The sequence below is a fragment of the Hemitrygon akajei genome, unplaced genomic scaffold (assembly GCF_048418815.1).
Source record: "Hemitrygon akajei unplaced genomic scaffold, sHemAka1.3 Scf000054, whole genome shotgun sequence".
NCBI classification, from domain to species: Eukaryota; Metazoa; Chordata; class Chondrichthyes; order Myliobatiformes; family Dasyatidae; genus Hemitrygon; species Hemitrygon akajei.
Window position 1 is genome coordinate 2,871,081 of NW_027331940.1, and position 20,165 is coordinate 2,891,245.

General features: G+C 42.2%; 1 protein-coding gene across 1 annotated transcript in view; it reads right to left on the reverse strand.

Moving 5' to 3' along the window:
* The window catches only part of LOC140721366 (NACHT, LRR and PYD domains-containing protein 3-like), a 68,711-nt gene extending 48,888 nt beyond the window's left edge, over positions 1-19,823 (reverse strand). The window contains exon 1 of the mRNA XM_073036209.1: positions 19,560-19,823. The gene's annotated coding sequence lies outside the window, so the exon portion shown is untranslated. The remainder of the gene's footprint in view (positions 1-19,559) is intronic.
* Positions 19,824-20,165: the final 342 nt, after the last annotated feature.

Genomic DNA, 20,165 nt, shown 5'->3' on the forward strand with positions numbered 1-20,165 from the left:
TATAACATATATGTCAAACTCAAGGCCCGCGGGCCAAATCCGGCCCGCGGTGGAATTATCTTTGGCCCACGAGATAATATCTAATTACTATTAAAGCTGGCCCCAGTAATCGAAGCGCCTATGGCGTATGATATGGCTAATGCGGAGTTTATTCAGGTACCAGGTTTTCAGGGTTTTTAGTGTTTATTCAGTTTCCCTGGTTTATTTCCTGAACATCATTAATGAATATTTTTTTTTTCTATTAGAGCTGGCCCGCCGGTATATTGCATGCACCACTGTAACGTTCTCGCTCGGGTGTAACAAACCCGAATTAAACGTTGAGTTAAACCGTACTCAATGAAAACAAGGTCGCAGTAAGATTAACCATTTACTGTTCACTCTTCACATTAACGTATGGTGAAAACTGTTGATAAAACAATACAAGATTGGTACAGTGTTTGCTTCCTTCTAAATATCACATTTACATCGTGAATACTTGCAAAAGGTAAAACTACAATAACTACATTACATTAAAGTGCAGCATACAGTCAGAATCTACCTGCTCCATTGACTGCTTTAAATACACTTCAACACAAACTATCCCGACTCTTTAACTAACGAAAACATAAACCTTCTGTTACTTTCAACAGAATCAGCGTTAACATTTTAATTCAACATATCGATTATCTCATGACTTACAGCGTTGTTTTCACTGTGTCTTTGGTGCGTAGAGAACAACCTTAACTCATGCTGAACTGCCACATGTGAGCGCCCCCCACCCTTGCGTTTATCCCAAACCGGTATTTTCCCACAAGACGCGGCGAAACCGGATGTGATGTCATCACAGGGGCGATATATTACAGACAAATGAATTTACTTAAACAATCCTAACTTTCTTTCTTTTTCAAACTTTTTATTAGTATTACTAATATTATGAACAAAATACAATTAATATATTAATAAAGGGATTACAAACATACAAATTCCCATTACACATGAAAGAATACATAAGCAATGAATACAGTATAAATAAAAATATGCAAAGTTGACTAACCTAATAATCTAGTATCTAAGGGGATAAAAAGGAAGCAAAAAAAGAAAAAAAAAACTAAAAAAAGAGAGAAAAAAAGGGCTGTTTATAGTATCTCACAAGAATACATAAACATCAATGTCGTCAACTTCGATCCTCTCAACATAAATACGATTAAAGCTGAAAAAACCAATAAGCTTGGCACAGGGTCATATTACATCATATGAAAATATTGAATAAATGGTCTCCATATCTTTTGAAATTTAATATAAGTATCAAATACACCACTTCTAATTTTTTCTAAATTTAAACATAACATAGTTTGAGAAAGCCAATGAAATACCGTGGGAGGATTAATTTCCTTCCAATTCAACAAAATAGATCTTCTAGCCATCAAAGTGAGAAAAGCAATCATTCGACAGGCGGAAGGAGATAAATGGAGTGAATCCATCATCGGTAAACCAAAAATTGTGGTAATAGGATGGGGTTGTAAATCGATGTTCAGTACCGCAGAGATAATATCAAAAATATCTTTCCAATATTTTTTCAAAAGCGGATATGACCAAAACATATGAGTTAAAGACGCGATTTCTAATTGACATCTGTCACAAATAGGGTTTATATAAGAATAAAAATGAGCTGATTTATCCTTGGACATATGGGCCCTATGTACAACCTTAAATTGTATTAATGAATGTTTGGCACATATAGATGATGTATTAACTAATTGAAGAATTCTATCCCAATTCTCAATAGGAATAATAAGATTGAGCTCTCTTTCCCAATCATTTTTGGTCTTATCAAAGGGCACTGAACGTATCTTCATAATTATATTATAAAGTTTTTATATAAGCCCTTTTTGAAAAGGGTTTATTTCAAACAAACTCTCCAAAATATCTGAAGACACAAAATTTGGAAAGGTAGGAAGTACCGTACTTAAAAAATGCCTAACCTGTAAGTATCTAAAAAAATGAAATCTAGGCAAATTATATTTATTAGATAATTGCTCAAAAGACATAAAACAGTTGTCTGAAAATAAATCGGAAAATCTTAATAAACCCTTAGTTTTCCAAGCCAAAAAAGCTTGATCTATAATTGAGGGGTGGAAAAAACAATTAGATACAATAGGACTATTTAAAACGAATTGAGTCAACCCAAAAAATTTCCGAAACTGAAACCATATACATAAGGTATATTTAACTATCGGGTTGTCAATTCATTTTGGCAATTTAGAAAGAGCAAAAGGGAGAGATGTCCCTAAAATAGAACCCAGAGCATAACCTGGTACCGATTTAGTTTTCAAACTCACCCAATGAGGGCCAAAAGGACCATCCCATTCTTTCAACCAACATAACAAATATCTAATATTAACTGCCCAATAATAAAATCTGAAATTGGGTAATGCCAACCCACCTTCCTTCTTTGTCTTCTGTAAGTATGTTTTACCTAACCTGGGATTTTTATTCTACCATATATATGAGGAAATTTTTGAATCAACATTAGTAAAAAAGGATTTCGGAATAAAAATTGGTACCGCTTGAAAAATATATAAAAATTTAGGTAAAATAACCCTTAATAGCATTAATCCTACCTATCAGAGATAAAGACAATGGTGACCACTTAGTAAACAAGCCATTAATCTGATCAATTAAGGGTAGAAAATTAACCCTAAATAATTCTTTATGGTTTTTTTGTGATTTTAATCCCTAAGTAAGTAAAAGAGTCATTAACTAATTTAAAAGGTAAAATACCATAGTTTGGGACCTGTCTATTCAAAGGAAACAATTCACTCTTATTAAGATTTAACTTATACCCAGAAAACTCACTGAATTGAGCCAACTTAAATTAAGACTGCTGGAATAGATTTCTCAGGGTTAGAGATGAATAATAATAAATCATCTGCGTACAAAGATACCTTATGAATATCTGTTCCACGGTTAATACCCAAAATATCCTGTGATTCTCTGATTCTAAAGCAATGTTAAATAGTAATGGGCTAAGAGGACAACCTTGTCTAGTGCCCCGAAATAAACGAAAAAAGGGAGATCTTTGATTATTAGTAAACACCGAGGCTACTGGAGTTTCATAAATCAGTTTAATCCAAGAAATAAAGGTCGGACTGAAATTAAACTTCTCCAGCACATAAAATAAGTAAGGCCATTCAACTCTATCAAATGCTTTCTCCGCATCTAATGAAATAACACATTCTGAAATGTTATGTGAAGGAGTATAAACAATATTCAGTAATCTCCTAACATTGAAAAAAGAATAGCGATTTTTAATAAAACCGGTTTGATCTTCCAAAATAATTTGGGGTAATACCTTCTCCAGCCTGGAAGCCAGTAACTTGGAAAAGATCTTAGAATCCACATTCAATAAAGATATTGGTCTATAAGATGCACAGTCAGTAGGGTCATTATCCTTCTTCAGTATTAAGGAAATGGAAGCTCTATAAAAAGATTGTGGCAAATTCCCCAATCTAATTGCTTCTTCAAAAACCTTGCATAGCCAAGGAGAGAGAGTAGCAGAAAAACATTTTAAAAATTCTGCTGTATACCCATCTGGACCTGGTGCTTTCCCAGAATTCATTGAGGAAATAACCCCTTTAATTTCCGCATCCGTGAATGGAGTATCTAATACTGAAAGATCATCGGATGATAATTTTGGAAAATTCAATTTCCCAAGAAAATCACACATGGTATTATGATCCAGAGGGAATTCAGATTGATACAGGGAGGTATAAAAGTCTTGAAAAGACTTATTTATCTCATCATGGTTAACTGTCAAATCCCCATTCTGCTGACGAACCTTAGTGATTTGACGTTTAACCCAAACATTCTTCAGCTGACTAGCTAACAGTTTTCCCGATTTATCACTATGTATATAGAAATCAGATCTGGTTTTCATTAATTGATTTTCAATCAGAGATGTAAGTAATAAACTATGTTCCATTTGAAGTTCAACCCTTTGTTTGTAAAGCTCCCTACTAGGAGTAGTCGAATATTTCTTGTCAATCTCTTTAATTTTATCAACCAATAAAAGAGTTTCCTTCTTAATGCGTTTTCTCAGATGAACAGAGTAAGAGATAATCTGTCCACGTATATATGCTTTAAAGGTGTCCCAAAGTATTCCGTAAGAGATATCTTCCGTGGAATTAGTTGAAAAGAAGAAATCGATCTGCTCCTTCATAAATTTAATAAAGTCTGGCTCTTGCAATAAGGTAGAGTCAAATCGCCATTGTCTATCACTTAAAGCTGTATCCATGAAATTAATAGAATGTTTTAATGGAGCATGGTCAGAAATAGCTATAATATCATAATTACAACCAATTACCGATGGAATAAAACAAGAGTCAATAAAAAAATAATCAATTCTCGAATAGGAATGATAAACATGTGAGAAAAAAGAAAACTCTTTGTCATTAGGATGACGAAATCTCCAAATATCAAAAACTCCATTATCAGTCAAAAAGGAGTTAATACAAGTGGCCGACTTATTGGGTAAATTCTGAATAGATGTAGATTTGTCCATCAAAGGATTTAGACAACAATTAAAGTCACCACCCATTATTAACTTATATTCATTTAAATTAGGTAAAGGAGTAAATAAGGACTTTAAAAAATCAGGACAATCTACATTTGGAGCATAAACATTAACCATAGCAACCTTTTTATTACAGAGTAAACCCGTAATTAACAAAAATCTACCGTTCGGATCCGAAAGGATATCATGTTGAACAAATGCAATAGAGGAGTCAATAAAAATTGAAACTCCCTTAACTTTGGCATTCGAATTCGAATGATACTGTTGACCCCGCCAAGACCTAATAAAGCGATATTTGTCCTCCTTCCTCACATGAGTTTCTTGTACAAAAATGATATGAGCATTAAGTCTTTGGAATACTTTGAAAATCTTCTTTCGTTTAATCGGATGGTTTAAACCATTAGTATTCCAAGACACAAAGTTAATGGTTTGAGCCATGCTTCTAAAGTGAACCCTTTGGTATAGAAAGGGTTAACCATATTATAAACTCATGCACCCGGAAGAGGAACAAAAATAAAGAGCGGACCCGGAAGTGACGACATCGTAGACATATTTGTAGTTCAAGAACAGCCCGAGTGAAAAAACTGAAACAAACTGATAAAAGGAAAATAAAAAAGGAAAACAGACCAACCCCCACCCCCAGGAGAAAAAGAAAAAAAGCCAAAATATGGCTAGAAAAAGGAAAAAATGAGACTAATTCTACCCCCATATCAGCGGCAGACCACTCCGTATTTAAAGGATATATAAAAAAAACCACCCCAACTTTAAAAATTATGATCACAATACTAAAATCTACGCTTCTTAATATGCTTAGTTGTAAAAAAAAAGAATATAATCACTAAAAGTTTATAAATCGGGTTATAACCCAAACAAATCAAGAAGTATTTAAACTATGATAAGCGATGCATTATAGGAAGAAGACGAAAAAAGAAACAATAACGCCATCTTAAACAAAACCAAGAATATTTTGCAAAAAACCACCATCTTGATAATAAAAAAAATTCCCTTCGAAAGGTTAAAAATATACCTTCAAGGGAACAAAAATAATAGTCAAAAATATAGTATAGTGGTTAAAGAGTTTAAGACAGAGCGATTAATATACCGAATGCACACTTTAACTTAAATATGAAGTATAGGATAAACCTACACCAATAGCTAGAGACTAACCCTGGTTTGAGGAATCGAAAACCATCTTACACGATCAGAATCACTCATTTATTAGAGAGTAGTGTCTATAGCAGTAGGGAAGTTCTCCTCCAGATACTTTTTCGCTTCAAAAGTAGAAAGGAAAACCTGGCGTGGAGCATTCGACGGAGAGATTCTAAGCTTCGCCGGGTATAAGAGCGCAGGTTTTAGATTTTTCTCATAACATTCAGACATCAGAGGTTTAAAAAGAAGCCTTTTTTTCATAACTTCAGGACTAAAATCTTCCACCAGACGGAAATAGTAATTTTGAAATTTAATCATCCCAGCCCTCCGAGCCTCACGAATGAGTTGTTCTTTGTCGTGTACATAGTGAAACCGGACAAATACCACCGGGGGTTTAGCTGAAAGCACTCGATGAACGACTCCAAATTCTATGTGCTCGGTCAAGTAACGGGGGGTTCTCTGGAAAAACCGACGGAAACGCATCTTTTAAAAATTGAGCAAAATATTTCGAAGGATCGCCTTTTTCTATGCCGTCTGGGAGACCAAGTATACGTAGGTTCTGTCTTCTGGACCGATTCTCCAAATCGACACTCTTGGCTTTAAGTGTTTCCACCAGTTTAATGGTCGAAATTAAATCCTGTTGCAATTTTTCAATTGTCAAATCTCGTTTCCGAGCTTCTTCTTGCAGCGACGCGATAAGAGCTTGCTGCTGGTTAATTACTGAATCCGTCTTAACCATATAATCTTGAAAAGCCTTTATATCTTGTTTAAAAACTTGTTGTAGTTCATCGAATTTTTTATCCAAAACCTCCATAAACAGTTCATAAGTTAACTCAGTGCGTTGCGGTTGAGCTTGCTTCTTTCCATTACCGTTCGGGTTACGCCCCGGTTCTCGTCCTTTGGATCTAAGAGCCATTTCTGTTTGCATATCTTCAAAAATTCACAATAAAATCTTAACGATAAGCCCGAGAAAGTAGCAAGAATCTTTTGGTGTAGGTAAAAATAAGTTGAATAAGGGTGATCAAAGGTTAAAAAAAGTAAAGGTTATGGAGCGGATCTGAAACAGTACTCACTCCATGAGCGTCTCCCGCTGACCTCCCCTAACTTTAACAAAAAATGGTAACAAACGAATTACTAAGCGAAAATATTATAAACTAAATAACTGCCATAAAGGCAGCACACTCCCCGCTTGACCTTCGCAAGGTCACAATGAACATAATACAAAACTTCAGTCTCTAACTCAGTCATTAGGTAGAAGTAGAATGACTTCTGTAACTGGCCCTTGGTAAATTTTCCAATCGCCTTGGTCGGTAGTTTTCAACTCGACTTTCCTGACATGTCCATCCCTACTAGGAAATATGGCAGTGATTCTGGCCATTGGCCAGCAGTTGCGGGTGATTTGCTTGTCCCTGAGCAGGACTAAATCTCCAACTTGAAGTTTCCTGCGGGGTTCTGGGTCAGAAGACACGGGTAGGAGTGGTCGTGCATTTATATTGGCTGTGACCTCTGCCATTAGTGTGCACAGTACCTCGTGGGTCAATCAGGTGCGTTGCTGCATCTCAGGTTTCCTTTCCAGGGTTTTTTGCAAGGACGTAAACCGCTTGACTGCCTGCTCTTTGTTGTTTGGCAAGCACTGGCGTGGTTCTCTGAAAGGTAGTGGGGTGACCCCACTATTAGCTTTGTCTCTGAAGACCTTGGTGTCCTCTGTTTTTAAGAAGATAGCGTCTTGAGCCGATGGAGCAAGTTTATTATCATGCTCCGTTTGAGCGAAGATGACTGACCCAGCGTCTTGTCAGTTACTTTGCGCTTGTTAAAGCCTTGTTGTGCTTCCTGGACGCACATGGAACTTGTGCGGGGTTGAATAACCGAATGGCGGCTATTCTCTAGCACATTGATCTTGAGTGTGTTAACCGTTGATTTGTGTATGTTGCCAGAACACACCTCTCCTATCACCATCCAGCCCAGATCCAAGCGTTGCGCAAAGGGGGCGTCGTGTGGTCCATTGACCTGCTGCCGAAACTTCTGTACCCGGAGAACATCTCTTCCTAATAGCAGGATTATTTCTGCTCTTGGATCCAGTTCTGGGATGTGTTTGGCGATGTGGTGGAGATGTGGCTGGTGTAGCACCGCACTTGGCGTCGGGATCTCAGCGCAGTTATTCAAGATTTCATCGCACTCTAAGAGTGGAGGAAGACAGATGAGGACATTACCATCCAGGGACTCGATCTGAAAGCCTTCAGCCTTCCTTCCATAAGTTTTCATGTTGCCTGAGCAAGTTCTAAGGGAACTGCTCACTCTCAATGTTGAACAAGTTAAAGAACTCTGGACTGAATAGCGAGCGATTGGTCTGATCATCCAGAATTACGTAGGCTTTGATGGCCTTGTCCCTTAGGGTACACCTTAGTGAGACAGATCTTTGAACAAGAACGGCTTGACTGAGCTTCACCGCAAACTTCTGTACAGCTCGAGCTGACAACAGTTGTCCTGGAGTGAGCTTCTCCCTCCCCGCCATCCTGTTGTGGGGGTGAAGGAGCGTTGTCGGTTCGCGGTAACGGGCCGGGATGCATGGCCCCATCGTGATTAGTGCTATTACATTCCGGGCACTTCACAGCGATAGTACACTCTCTAGCAAGGTGAGAAGTTGAGGAACAGCATTTAAAACATATTATTTTCTCCTTGAGAAGGGCCTTCCTCTCTTCAAGGGGTTTTTCCCTAAACGTTCTGCATCTTTTGAGGGGGTGGGGTTTGTTATGCAATGGACAATTCTTGCTAGGGTCGTTGTTAGTTGTAAAGACTTCAGTCTTAAGCGCTGAGACTGGCTTAATAATGTTGAAATTATACGGAGAGGATTTATCTGGCTTGGTGTAAATTGTACTGCTTCCTGGACCTATGAGGCTAGGATCATTTCGCTTCTTCGCCTCCTTGCACACAAACCTAGTGAAATACTCAAAGGGAGGAAATCGACCTCTGTGATCTTCCTTGTACTCTGAGGCAACGGACAACCACCTGTCCTGCAGCCCAAATGGAAGTTTGTCCACGATTTGTCTAATCCCGTTTGGAGTGTCTAGGTATACTAGACCAGCTGAGTAGCCATCTTCTTTGGCGCCTTGAATCTCCATGAGTAAATCTCCGAATTCTCTTAGCTTAGTGTGGTCCTTGGCTGACACCTTAGGAAAATTTTCCAGACGTCGGTATAGCGCCGCTTCGATAATTTCGGGGGCCCCATAGCCCGCCTGAAATCTCTCCCATGCTTTCTTCAATGCTAGTTCGGGTTTGTTGATGTACACTGAACGTATGCGTCTCACCTGTTCGCATGATTCTTTTCCCAGCCATTTCGCCATAAGATCCAACTTCTGGGTTGCTCTGAGCTGGACTCCGTCGATAGCGTTGGTGAATGTGGAGTGCCATGCACGGTAATTTTCAGGTTTATCGTCGAACTGGTATAGTCCTGAAGTGACGAGATCCCGTTGTGCTAAATACCGTGCTACGGGTTCGACTGCAAGTGGCATGCGGGCTGAGGAAACATGGCTGCGGGTATATGACTGAGGGCGTACATCTGTTATGGAATTTGCTGTTCTGGACTCGGTCTTTGCCTCTCTTCTCCCCAAATCTGGTAAGTTCGGTGTCGAGAAGTACTTGTCGTGAGCCCTTTCATTCCTGGATTCATCACGGAGTTGCACGCGTAAATTGATTTCCTCGGATGGATGTGATGCGGTCGGGCCTCTCTGAGACTCCTCATGAAGTCGGACGTTATCAAATGAGTGTGGAGCGGAAGAACGAGTCTTCCAGCTTATTTGAGATTGGACATAGTCTCTTGTGCGTTCCAACCTGATCTTTTCTGAAGTAGATTTTCCATCAACCGGATCATGCATTTCTTCAGGATCTTTTATTAACTCTGCTTCCACCCTGGCAGCTGCTGCTTCTCGTTCTAGCTTCAGCACTTCTAACTGTGCCTCTACCCTTTTTCTTTCCAACTCGTTTTCGGCTTCTCTGGCAGCCTTTTTCCTCTTGTTTTCGGCTTCTCTGGCAGCCTTTTCGTTCTGGTTTTCGGCTTCTCTGGCAGCCTCTTCCTTCTGGTTTTCGGCTTCTCTGGCAGCCGCTTCCATTTTTATTTCTACTTCTTGTTTGGCAAAGTGCGCTCGCACATTGGCGGCTTCTGCTTTAGCTCTTGCTTGGGTGGCCTTACTTGATGCCCTACTGCCCCTGTCGCAGGATGGCAATGACTTTGGCAACGACTTGATGCTGGACCGAGTTGTCATTGCTGCACTTGAAACACCTGATAATGCCGCTTTTTCACTGTAACGTTCTCGCTCGGGTGTAACAAACCCGAATTAAACGTCGAGTTAAACCGTACTCAATGAAAACAAGGTCGCAGTAAGATTAACCATTTACTGTTCACTCTTCACATTAACGTATGGTGAAAACTGTTGATAAAACAATACAAGATTGGTATAGTGTTTGTTTCCTTCTAAATATCACATTAACATCGTGACTACTTGCAAAGGTAAAACTACCATAACTACATTACATTAAAGTGCAGCATACAGTCAGAATCTACCTGCTCCATTGACTGCTTTAAATACACTTCAACACAAACTATCCCGACTCTTTAACTAACGAAAACATAAACCTTATCGACCGTCGTTACTTTTAACAGAATCAGCGTTAACATTTTAATTCAACATATCGATTATCTCATGACTTACAGCGTTGCTTTCACTGTGTCTTTGGTGCGTAGAGAACAACCTTAACTCGCGCTGAACTGCCACATGTGAGCGCCCCCCCCCCACCCTTACGTTTATCCCAAACCGGTATTTTCCCACAAGACGTGGCGAAACCGGATGTGACGTCATCGCAGCCGCGATATATTACAGACAAATGAATTTACTTAAACAATCCTAACTTTAACTAAAAAATGCTAACAAACGAATTACTAAGCGAAAATATTATAAACTAAATAACTGCCATAAAGGCAACACAACCACTAATGCTACAAATCCCACAATGCACTGCCAGTGCATTGCCTTACTCTCTCATCAGCATCCTTATGGCGCTAGTCACGTGTGGTCAACTTTCAGCTATCCCTCACCCCAAAAATGGCTGAACGAAAGGTGGACTTTGGAAACAGGGGTTTTCAAGGCAGGTGGGAGGCAGAGTATATGTTCGCAGATATAAAGGCCAAACCTGTTTTTCTTGTGTGTGGAGACGGTGTGGCTGTAATTAAAGAATATAACGTAGGTCGACACTATGAAACGAAACACCACGACAAATACAAGCATCTGGACAAGAAACAGAAGCTCCAGAAGGTAGAAGAGTTGAAAAGAAGTCTGGCGTCACAGCAGGCTATGTTCACAAAAGCCAAAACACAAAGTGAGGCTGCTGTAAAGGCTAGTTTTATTGTGGCAGCAGAGATCGCTAAATCAGCCCGGCCCTTTACCGAGGGAGAATTTGTTAAAAACTGCATGATGAAAGTTTGCGATGTTGTGTGCCCAGATAAAAGGCAAGTATTTTCAAATGTGAGCCTGAGCAGAAACACCGTTGCTGACCATGTATGTGAGCTTGCCACCAATCTACAACAACAGCTGTTGGGGAAGGGAAGAAATTTCATCGCATATTCCCTTGCTGTGGATGAGAGCAGGGACACTTCTGATACTGCCCAATTGTCAATTTTCGTTCGTGGAGTGGACTCAAGTCTGTGTGTAACAGAGGAACTTTTGGGATTAAGATCAATGCATGGCACAACTACTGGAAAAGATCTCTTTGAAGAGGTATCCAGATGTGTATATATAATGAGGCTGCCTTGGGATAAACTTGTGGGACTGACGACAGATGGAGCGCCCGCGATGTGCGGTCAAAAGAGTGGATTGGTGGGCAGGATACGGGAGAAGATGCAGGAGGAAAACGGCGCAGGTGAGCTGACAGCTTATCACTGCATCATACACCAGGAGTCGTTGTGTGGCAAAGCCTTGAAAATGGAATATATAATGAGCACCATAACACGAGCAGTTAACTTCATAAGAGCCAAAGGTTTGAATCACCGCGAGTTCAAGTCGTTTCTGGAGGAGTTGGTTTCAGAATATAATGATTTGCCCTATCACACAGAGGTGCGATGATTAAGCCAAGGAAAAGTGCTGAAAAGATGTTTCGAGTTGCGTGAGGAGATCTGTCAGTTCATGGAAAGCAAAGGGAAAGACACAACAGAGCTCCGGGATAAAAAGTTGCTTTGTGAAATGGCGTTTCTGTGTGACATCATGAGCCATCTCAATGCGCTCAACCTGCAGCTTCAGGGGCGGGGTCGTGTGATCACAGACATGTACGCTGCAGTGAGGGCTTTTTAAACCAAGCTGCGCCTGTGGGAGACGCAGATGCAGCAAGAAAACTTGAGCCATTTTCCGTGTTGCCAAACTATGAAAGAGCAGGTTTCTACCGCAGTGTTCCCACGTGTAAAGTTTGCTGAAGAACTTAGCATACTTGGTGCCAACTTCACACGGCGATTTGCCGACTTTGAAGCCCACAAAAGCAGGTTTGAACTGCTCAGTAATCCATTTGCAGCTGACGGGGAAAGCGCACCAACCAACATACAAATGGAGCTGATTGAAGTCCAATGTAGTGACACACTCAAGGCAAAGTATGACTCGATGGGCGCTGCACAGTTTTTACGTTTCATTCCCGACACAATGCCCCAGCTGCGTACCCAAGCTGCTGAAATGCTCTCTATGTTTGTGTGAACAACTGTTCTCTTTGATGAAGATAAACAAAACATCACACAGGAGTCGTCTTTCTGATGAACACCTTCACTCAATTCTGAGGATTTCCTCAGCTCAGAGCCTGACTCCAAACATTGATAGATGGATAGATAGATAGATAGATAGATAGATAGATAGATAGATACTTTATTCATCCCCATGGGGAAATTCAACTTTTTTTCCAATGTCCCATACACTTGTTGTAGCAAAACTAATTACATACAATACTTAACTCAGTAAAAAAATATGATATGCATCTAAATCACTATCTCAAAAAGCATTAATAATAGCTTTTAAAAAGTTCTTAAGTCCTGGCGGTAGAATTGTAAAGCCTAATGGCATTGTGGAGTATTGACCTCTTCATCCTGTCTGAGGAGCATTGCATCGATAGTAACCTGTCGCTGAAACTGCTTCTCTGTCTCTGGATGGTGCTATGTAGAGGATGTTCAGAGTTATCCATAATTGACCGTAGCCTACTCAGCGCCCTTCGCTCAGCTACCAATGTTAAACTCTCCAGTACTTTGCCCACGACAGAGCCCGCCTTCCTTACCAGCTTATTAAGACGTGAGGCGCCCCTCTTCTTAATGCTTCCTCCCCAACACGCCACCACAAAGAAGAGGGCGCTCTCCACAACTGACCTATAGAACATCTTCAGCATCTCACTACAGACATTGAATGACGCCAACCTTCTTAGGAAGTACAGTCGACTCTGTGCCTTCCTGCACAAGGCATCTGTGTTGGCAGTCCAGTCTAGCTTCTCGTCTAACTGTACTCCCAGATACTTGTAGGTCTTAACCTGCTCAACACATTCTCCATTAATGATCACTGGCTCCATATGAGGCCTAGATCTCCTAAAGTCCACCACCATCTCCTTGGTCTTGGTGATATTGAGACGCAGGTAGTTTGAGTTGCACCATATCACAAAGTCCTGTATCAGTTTCCTATACTCCTCCTCCTGTCCATTCCTGACACACCCCACTATGGCCGTGTCATCAGCGAACATCTGCACATGGCTTGCATCCAAGATGAGATGCCAAGTATCTGGCTTAGACTAGTGTGAATCACAGAGTGTTGGCCTGTGGAAAAATGTTTTCATTAGAAATTACTCCGGAAAAGCTGCAGATAAAGCCATAAGAAATAAATGCAACTGATTTTTTATTTATTTAATGTTCAATGTTGTTTTTGTAGGCAATAACCTAAGCTTTGTTAGTTCCAGGTTAATATATGTAATAAATTAATTTCAATAAGATTTGCAATAAACGCTGAACCAGTCTGGCCCTCGACTTGTACCGATTTTTTAATTTTTGCCCACTGTTTATTTGAGTTTGACACCCCTGCTCTATAACAATACTCTCTAACCTCTTTGTTAATCCTCTATGGAATTAATTTCCACCTTCTGAAGCCCCGTGTTGCCCCAACTACTCATCCACCTTTGTCACTTCCCCTTCCCCTTGTCATTTCCACCTTCTCACCTCCCCTTCACCTGGATCCACCTCTCACTCCCCAGCTCCTGCCTCTACCGACCCCTCACCATTTTTCTGACTGTTTCCCGTCTACTCTCAGTCCAGAGGGAGGGTCTCAACCCAAAATGTTGACGGTCCATTTCCCTCCACACATGCTGCCCGACCCACTGAGTTCCTCCAGCAGTTTGTTCTTTGGTCTGTATGACCCGTGTTAGTATGGGGAGTGGGATTTTACTCCATATTCCAGGTACAATCTCAACAATGCTCAAATAATTGTTAAAGACATTTTCAGTCTTACCCCAGTGAGTCTTACCATCAATGCAATGTAGCTTTGACCTCCCTCCCTACCCACTGCACCTCAGACCCTCACTATTTACACACACTCAGTGTTCCTGTTTCTCCTACAGAAGTGGATGATCTCACATTTCCCACATTGAGCTCCAGCTGACCTGTAGCTTCCACTCACTTACTTTGCCTCCATTACGCTGAAATCTCTCAACAAGAGACACAGAAGATAGAACAGTACAGCACAGGAACAGGCCCTTCAGCCCACCATGTTGTGCTCAAACAATGAAATTTGTTATCAGAATGTTCACCAATCAAATCCCTTCTGCTACAAAATGTCCATAATCTTCTATTTTCCTCACATTCGTGGCCTATTGAAATGTCTCTGGAAAGTCCCCAATGTGTCTGATCTACCACCACCCCAGGCAGCACGTTCCAGCGACCCGGCACTCTCTGTGTAATAAACACTTGCCCCCTCACATCTCCTTTAAAATTCCCCCTCTCACCTTAAATGCATGTCCTCTGATTTTAGACATTTCTACCATTGTAAAGAGATATTTTCTGTCTACTCTACCTATGTCTCTCATAATCTTATAAACGTCTATCAAGTCTCACCCCAGCCTGCAGGGCTCCAGAGAAAACAACCCGAGTTGTCCAACTTCTTGTTACAGTTCATGACCTCTAATCCAGGCAATATCCTGGTAAACCTCTTCTGCACCCTCTCCAAAACCCCAACATCCTTCCCAGAATGAGGCGACTAGAACTGTATGAGATACTCCAAGATGTGGCCTAACTAGAGTTTTAAAAAGCTGCAACACATCTTCCCAACTTTTGACCTGAATGCCTCGAATAATAAAGTTAAGCATAATATTTGCCTTCATAACCATCCTATCACTTTCAGAGAGCGATAGATTCCAAGATCCCTGTGCTCATTGACACTGCTAAGGGTCTTGCACTTACATTTGACCTACTGAGGTGCTAAGATGATAATCACTACTCAAATCTCAGTGAGATTTCTCAGGTCCTGCTGATTTTTTTGCCAAGTGCACAAGTACGAGAAGGTGCAGGTACAGAGAAACACTGACTTGTGGCAGCATCACAGGCAAGTACATTCAGATAACACACGGAACACAAATTGCACAATTCTGTGTCAGTATCAATATAAAAATATCGGTTTTATGTCATTAACAATATATAAATATACATTCTGTGTCGATAGCAGACTTGGAAATGTTGGATTTGTTCCCTCAGTCAAATTGTTGGTAGTATGTGAAAAACTGTGCTCCAAGCACCGGTTCCTAAAACACCCACTGGGATATCCTGAAGGCCCACGAAGGTCTCATTATTCATTCTCCTCAAACACACAGACAAAAGGAACAGAAGCAGGCCAGTTGGCCCATCCAGCCCATCCTGTCATTCAATAAGACGCCGAACCAGTCCATCCTTGCCCCTTCCAACAACACTCCTGTCCCACGCTTTGCCCAGACCATTGCCCCGCTTGCAGGTCAACAGTCTGCCTGTGTTTGCCCCCAATGTGGTGAATCCCTCTGCTCTCCATCACCGTGGGCTCAGACATTTTCACAGATGAGCCACTCCTGTCCCCACTGGGACAAACATCCTGTCTGCCCCCTCTCACATTATCTTCATCCTTTCAATAAAATCCCCCTCTCTGTCCGTCTTCTGCCGGGATCCCTCCCTCAGGGGCTGGCATCAGGCCGAAGGGCCAATCCATCTCCTCCTACTTCTCAGCGTTACAGCAGACACCATCCACAGTAGAGGCTTCACAAACGCCTGCAACTTCCCTTGGAAGGAAATGGAAACAAATCAAAAAGCAGGACATTTACTTTGTTTGTTCTGCTTTGACATGGAGATCGGGGCGGGGGCAACGCCCTCTCGGCTGGTCCGCCTGTGCTATTGGGTGAAACCAGTGATTGACATCTCTTTGCATCAATGGGAAAAAACGCGACTTGTAAATACTCCGTTGACTGTGCCGGTGTGTGTGGGCTGACATGAGCCATTAACCCATCTCAGCATGACAAGGCAGCACGTGTATGACGTCAAGTACCGCACTCGTGACATCAGATCCCTGGTCTGGGGGATCACTTGTATTTAAAAATACCTGAATGGGCATTTCATTTGATTTCAGAGGGACAACAAAATCAATCATGGGATCCGCCCAGCTGCGTCGTGTTATTGGTGGAATGGGCAGCGTGATGTTTGTCTCGAGTTGGATCACAAAACCCTACTTTTTGGGGAAGGACTTTCTAAGCTGATCTGGTTTTGGATAGCTTTGTCAGTGCAGTATCTCACTGTTTAGTATTTTGAAAAACAACTGTTTTACTAATGTAAACCAGAATTGCCAGCGGGGTCCACACACTGTGTATTAGTCAACAGAAAACCTCTCGTCCCTGCAGTCTTTGTCTCCTGGTAAACTCAATACCCTGACAATGTGGACCATAGATACCCCTTCCTCTCAGAGTCAGGGAACAGACTGCTCTCAGACAGCTGAAGAACAACATTAATGACGGGTTTCATCACTGAATCCAGTGTTGTGAGATGTCAAGTCCCCTGTTATGTGTCTGGCTGTGCCGTGTTGTTGGTGGAGTGGGCAGCGTGGTGTTTGTCTCGATTCGGGTCACAACACCAGAATTGCCAGCGGGGTCCACACACAGTGTATTAGTCAACAGAAAACCTCTCGTCCCTGCAGTCTTTGTCTCCTGGTAAACTTAACACCCTGACAGTGTGGACCATAGGGAACTGGTTGCTGAGAGGAATTATGTTTGTTGATTGTTGAAGTTTAACCACAGTCAGATGGATGGAGTTGATGTGGAGGTCGGGAGAGTCACAGAGAAAGGGCCAGACAGCCGAACGCTCTATGTTGTCCCTCCGGCTTCCGACCATGGTGGAGATGTGGGGACCTCCAGCCACTGGGGGCTCTGCAGGGATCTCTTCTTAATTCCCCAGGAATATTCTGACAGTGTGGATATGATTTAAATATCCATGGATGTATCAACATACAGCAAATCATTCCTTTCAACTAACTCCGCCCACATGCAGGATCTCGCTGACCTTTTGTAACCATGGCAATGCATAAATTGCGAGAAGAACTCAACAGTCCTAGCAGCATCCATGGATGGAAATAAACAGTTGATGTAAAACTTCATCACTTCTGGAAAGGCAGGAGGAAGGGCCAGGAGACTGATTTATTAAGAAGGTGCTGGTTGTTGTTCTGTGAGACTCAGAGGTGTCTGTGTGTCAGCAGCTGCCTGACCGCACTCATTCCACACACAGGGAGTGGTCTTTCTGCCGAAATTTAATCTAATTTATCAGACAATTCACTCTCATTCCTGTATGATTCCTGTTTAATTTTGTATTTAACCATTTATCCTGCAGGGAAACTAATAAAACCTACACCCTGCTATAGGCGACACCACTTACATCTGATGCTGTAACCGGATGGCGTTCAGTGTGCTCCCGGGTGACCTCATTCTGACTTCCCGGGTGAGCGGCAATGGACCTGGACCAGGGTGCTTAAACTGTGCGGACAGTTCAGTCTGAGATGAGGCCTAAATTGACATTTTCCGGCACCAACCGGAGCTAAATAACTCGCACATCACCTGACAATAGTCATCTGGCAGATGACAGGTATGCAAAACTTCCCAAATGGTGTCAGCATGACCCAGAAGCGCAAAGATAATGAGGTCCACGACAGCGCGTGTGTTGGGCAGTTGGCATGCAGGGTGGCGCGCTGGTGCTCGAGAGTCCAGGGAGTCTGCAGCGAGATTGACAGGGAATGGGGAGCGTGTCTCTCAGTCCAAATCCGTGCTGTCCAGCACTCCGAGTTAGTCATTAATTCGACCCCCGAATGCAGCTGGGGCAAATAACTAATATTTGTTTTCAGTTCAAATACATAAATAAAATCCTTTCTCCCTTTGCATGCAGTTACTATACGAGTTTACATTAATTAAATTGTCAGAGCTTTTCTTGTCAACATCCCGATACACATAACTGGACCGCATGGTCCCTCGAAACTGCTGCTGCAGGTCATGAAATCATGGCTGAACTGATCTAACATTTCATTACGGATTCCCCATGTCCATCCGTGTATTACTTCAAACCCACTGTTTATCAAGAATCCCGTGCTTAAACAGAATTACAGTCTTTGCTTCCACTGGCGATTGAGAAGAAGAGTTCAAATTGTTTTCAATCAACACAAGAACAATAAATATATTCGTCTGAAATATGAAACTCTGAAAAGGGAACAGGTGTTTGCTGTACAGATCCTGCACCCTTGATTTGAAACAGGTGCCATTGTTCTAAAGCTGTTATTAATCTTTACCTAACCTGTGGAAATGTAAATCATGCCAGCAGGAAGCAATTGGAACACAAAAGACACCAGAGCCAGAAGTGGCTTAAAAAAGCAAGTATCTCCTTGATCACTGATCCAATGCACAGACAACTGGTTGTTTGAAAATAACGATCCGAAATGAATATCAGAAGCTGAAGTATTCTCACTTTAATTCCGCAGAATATTCTGACAGTGTGGATGCATTGTATCGTTTCTTACAAATAACCCCGCCTACTGCCCCACACGGAGCTCTTGTAACCATGGCAACACACAGAGTGCAGGAGGATCTCAGCAGGTCAAGCAGCATCTATTGACAAATGTAAATAGTCGACGTTGCGGATCGAGTCCCTTCTTCAGGACTGGAATGGAAAGGGGAAGACGGTAGATGATTGACTAATTTGGAAGGTGCGGTTAGTTGTTCTGTGAGACTCGGTGCTGAGGGTCTGCGAGCAAGCAGCTGCCTGTCCGTCACATTCCTCAGAACAGGGAGCGGCCGTTCCGCTGAAATCAAATCCAAACCGGTTCGGCAGAGCACTGTCATTCAAATGTGAAGAAAGTTTAACCCTTTCTGCTACAGGGAAGAGCGATAGAACCAATGACGCGATGTAAAAGTACATTAGCTGGGGTCTGGAAGGTCGACTGTACTTTTTCCCCATAGATGCTGCCTGGCCTGCAGAGTTCCTCCAGCATTTTGTGTGTGTTACTCTGATTTCCAGCATCTGCTGATCTCTTGTTTGCGAGAGATCGGTGACGTGTCACAGTCCCGTGGGATATTTCACATGTCACTATCGGGGTGAAAGATGCCTTCAGCTCGCACTCAGTAGAAACCACCCAGGGGAGTATTTCTAGTTAATGGCAAAGACGTCGTTTCTCTTAATCCATTTGGACAACGATTGTCCCGTTAACATGAACATGTCAGGACTCCCTTCTCCCACTAAATTCACTCCCGATCCTGACCAAAGCCAAGACTCGCTGTAAACGCTGAATCGTTGTGTAGAATCACACACAACACTTACCTCTGATGTTGTAACCGGACGGCGTTCAGTGTGGTCGCGGGAAATCACAGTCTGACTTCCCGGGTGATCGACAATGGTCCTGCACCGGTGTGTTCACCCTGTACAGACAGTTGAGTCTGAGCTGCTGCTCCCGAGGCCACTCGGCTGTGATGTGTCCGTCGCTCATTACAGATGGACAGGGCCGGGTGAGCCGGGGTGGAGCGGACCGCCGCAGTCCGAGTCATACTAACTCTCACCGGCTCAGGACGGGTCTGACAGCGGGAGGAGGCGAGCGTGGGGTCAATGTAGCAACCCTAAAGAGGAAAACAAACAGGCTGCGTTAACCTTTCTGTCTGGATTTCCGTGTGGATCTCTCCTTTTTCTTTCATCGCAACCAGTGGGGTGGAGTTTCTCAGTTTAGCTCAGCGAGTCCCAGGCTGCGAATTTGATCCAGCCTGGGTTCTGGGAGGGTCTGAGCTCCGCTCCATGTGTAAACAGGACTGCCCAGCATAGCTCAAATGTCCCTTACCTGTTCTGGTACAGGAGCTGCTTTCTGTTGAAATTAAACAAAGCACGTTTGGCTATATAATCCCACTCAACTGGGAAAAAAACACTGGGAGAGATTAT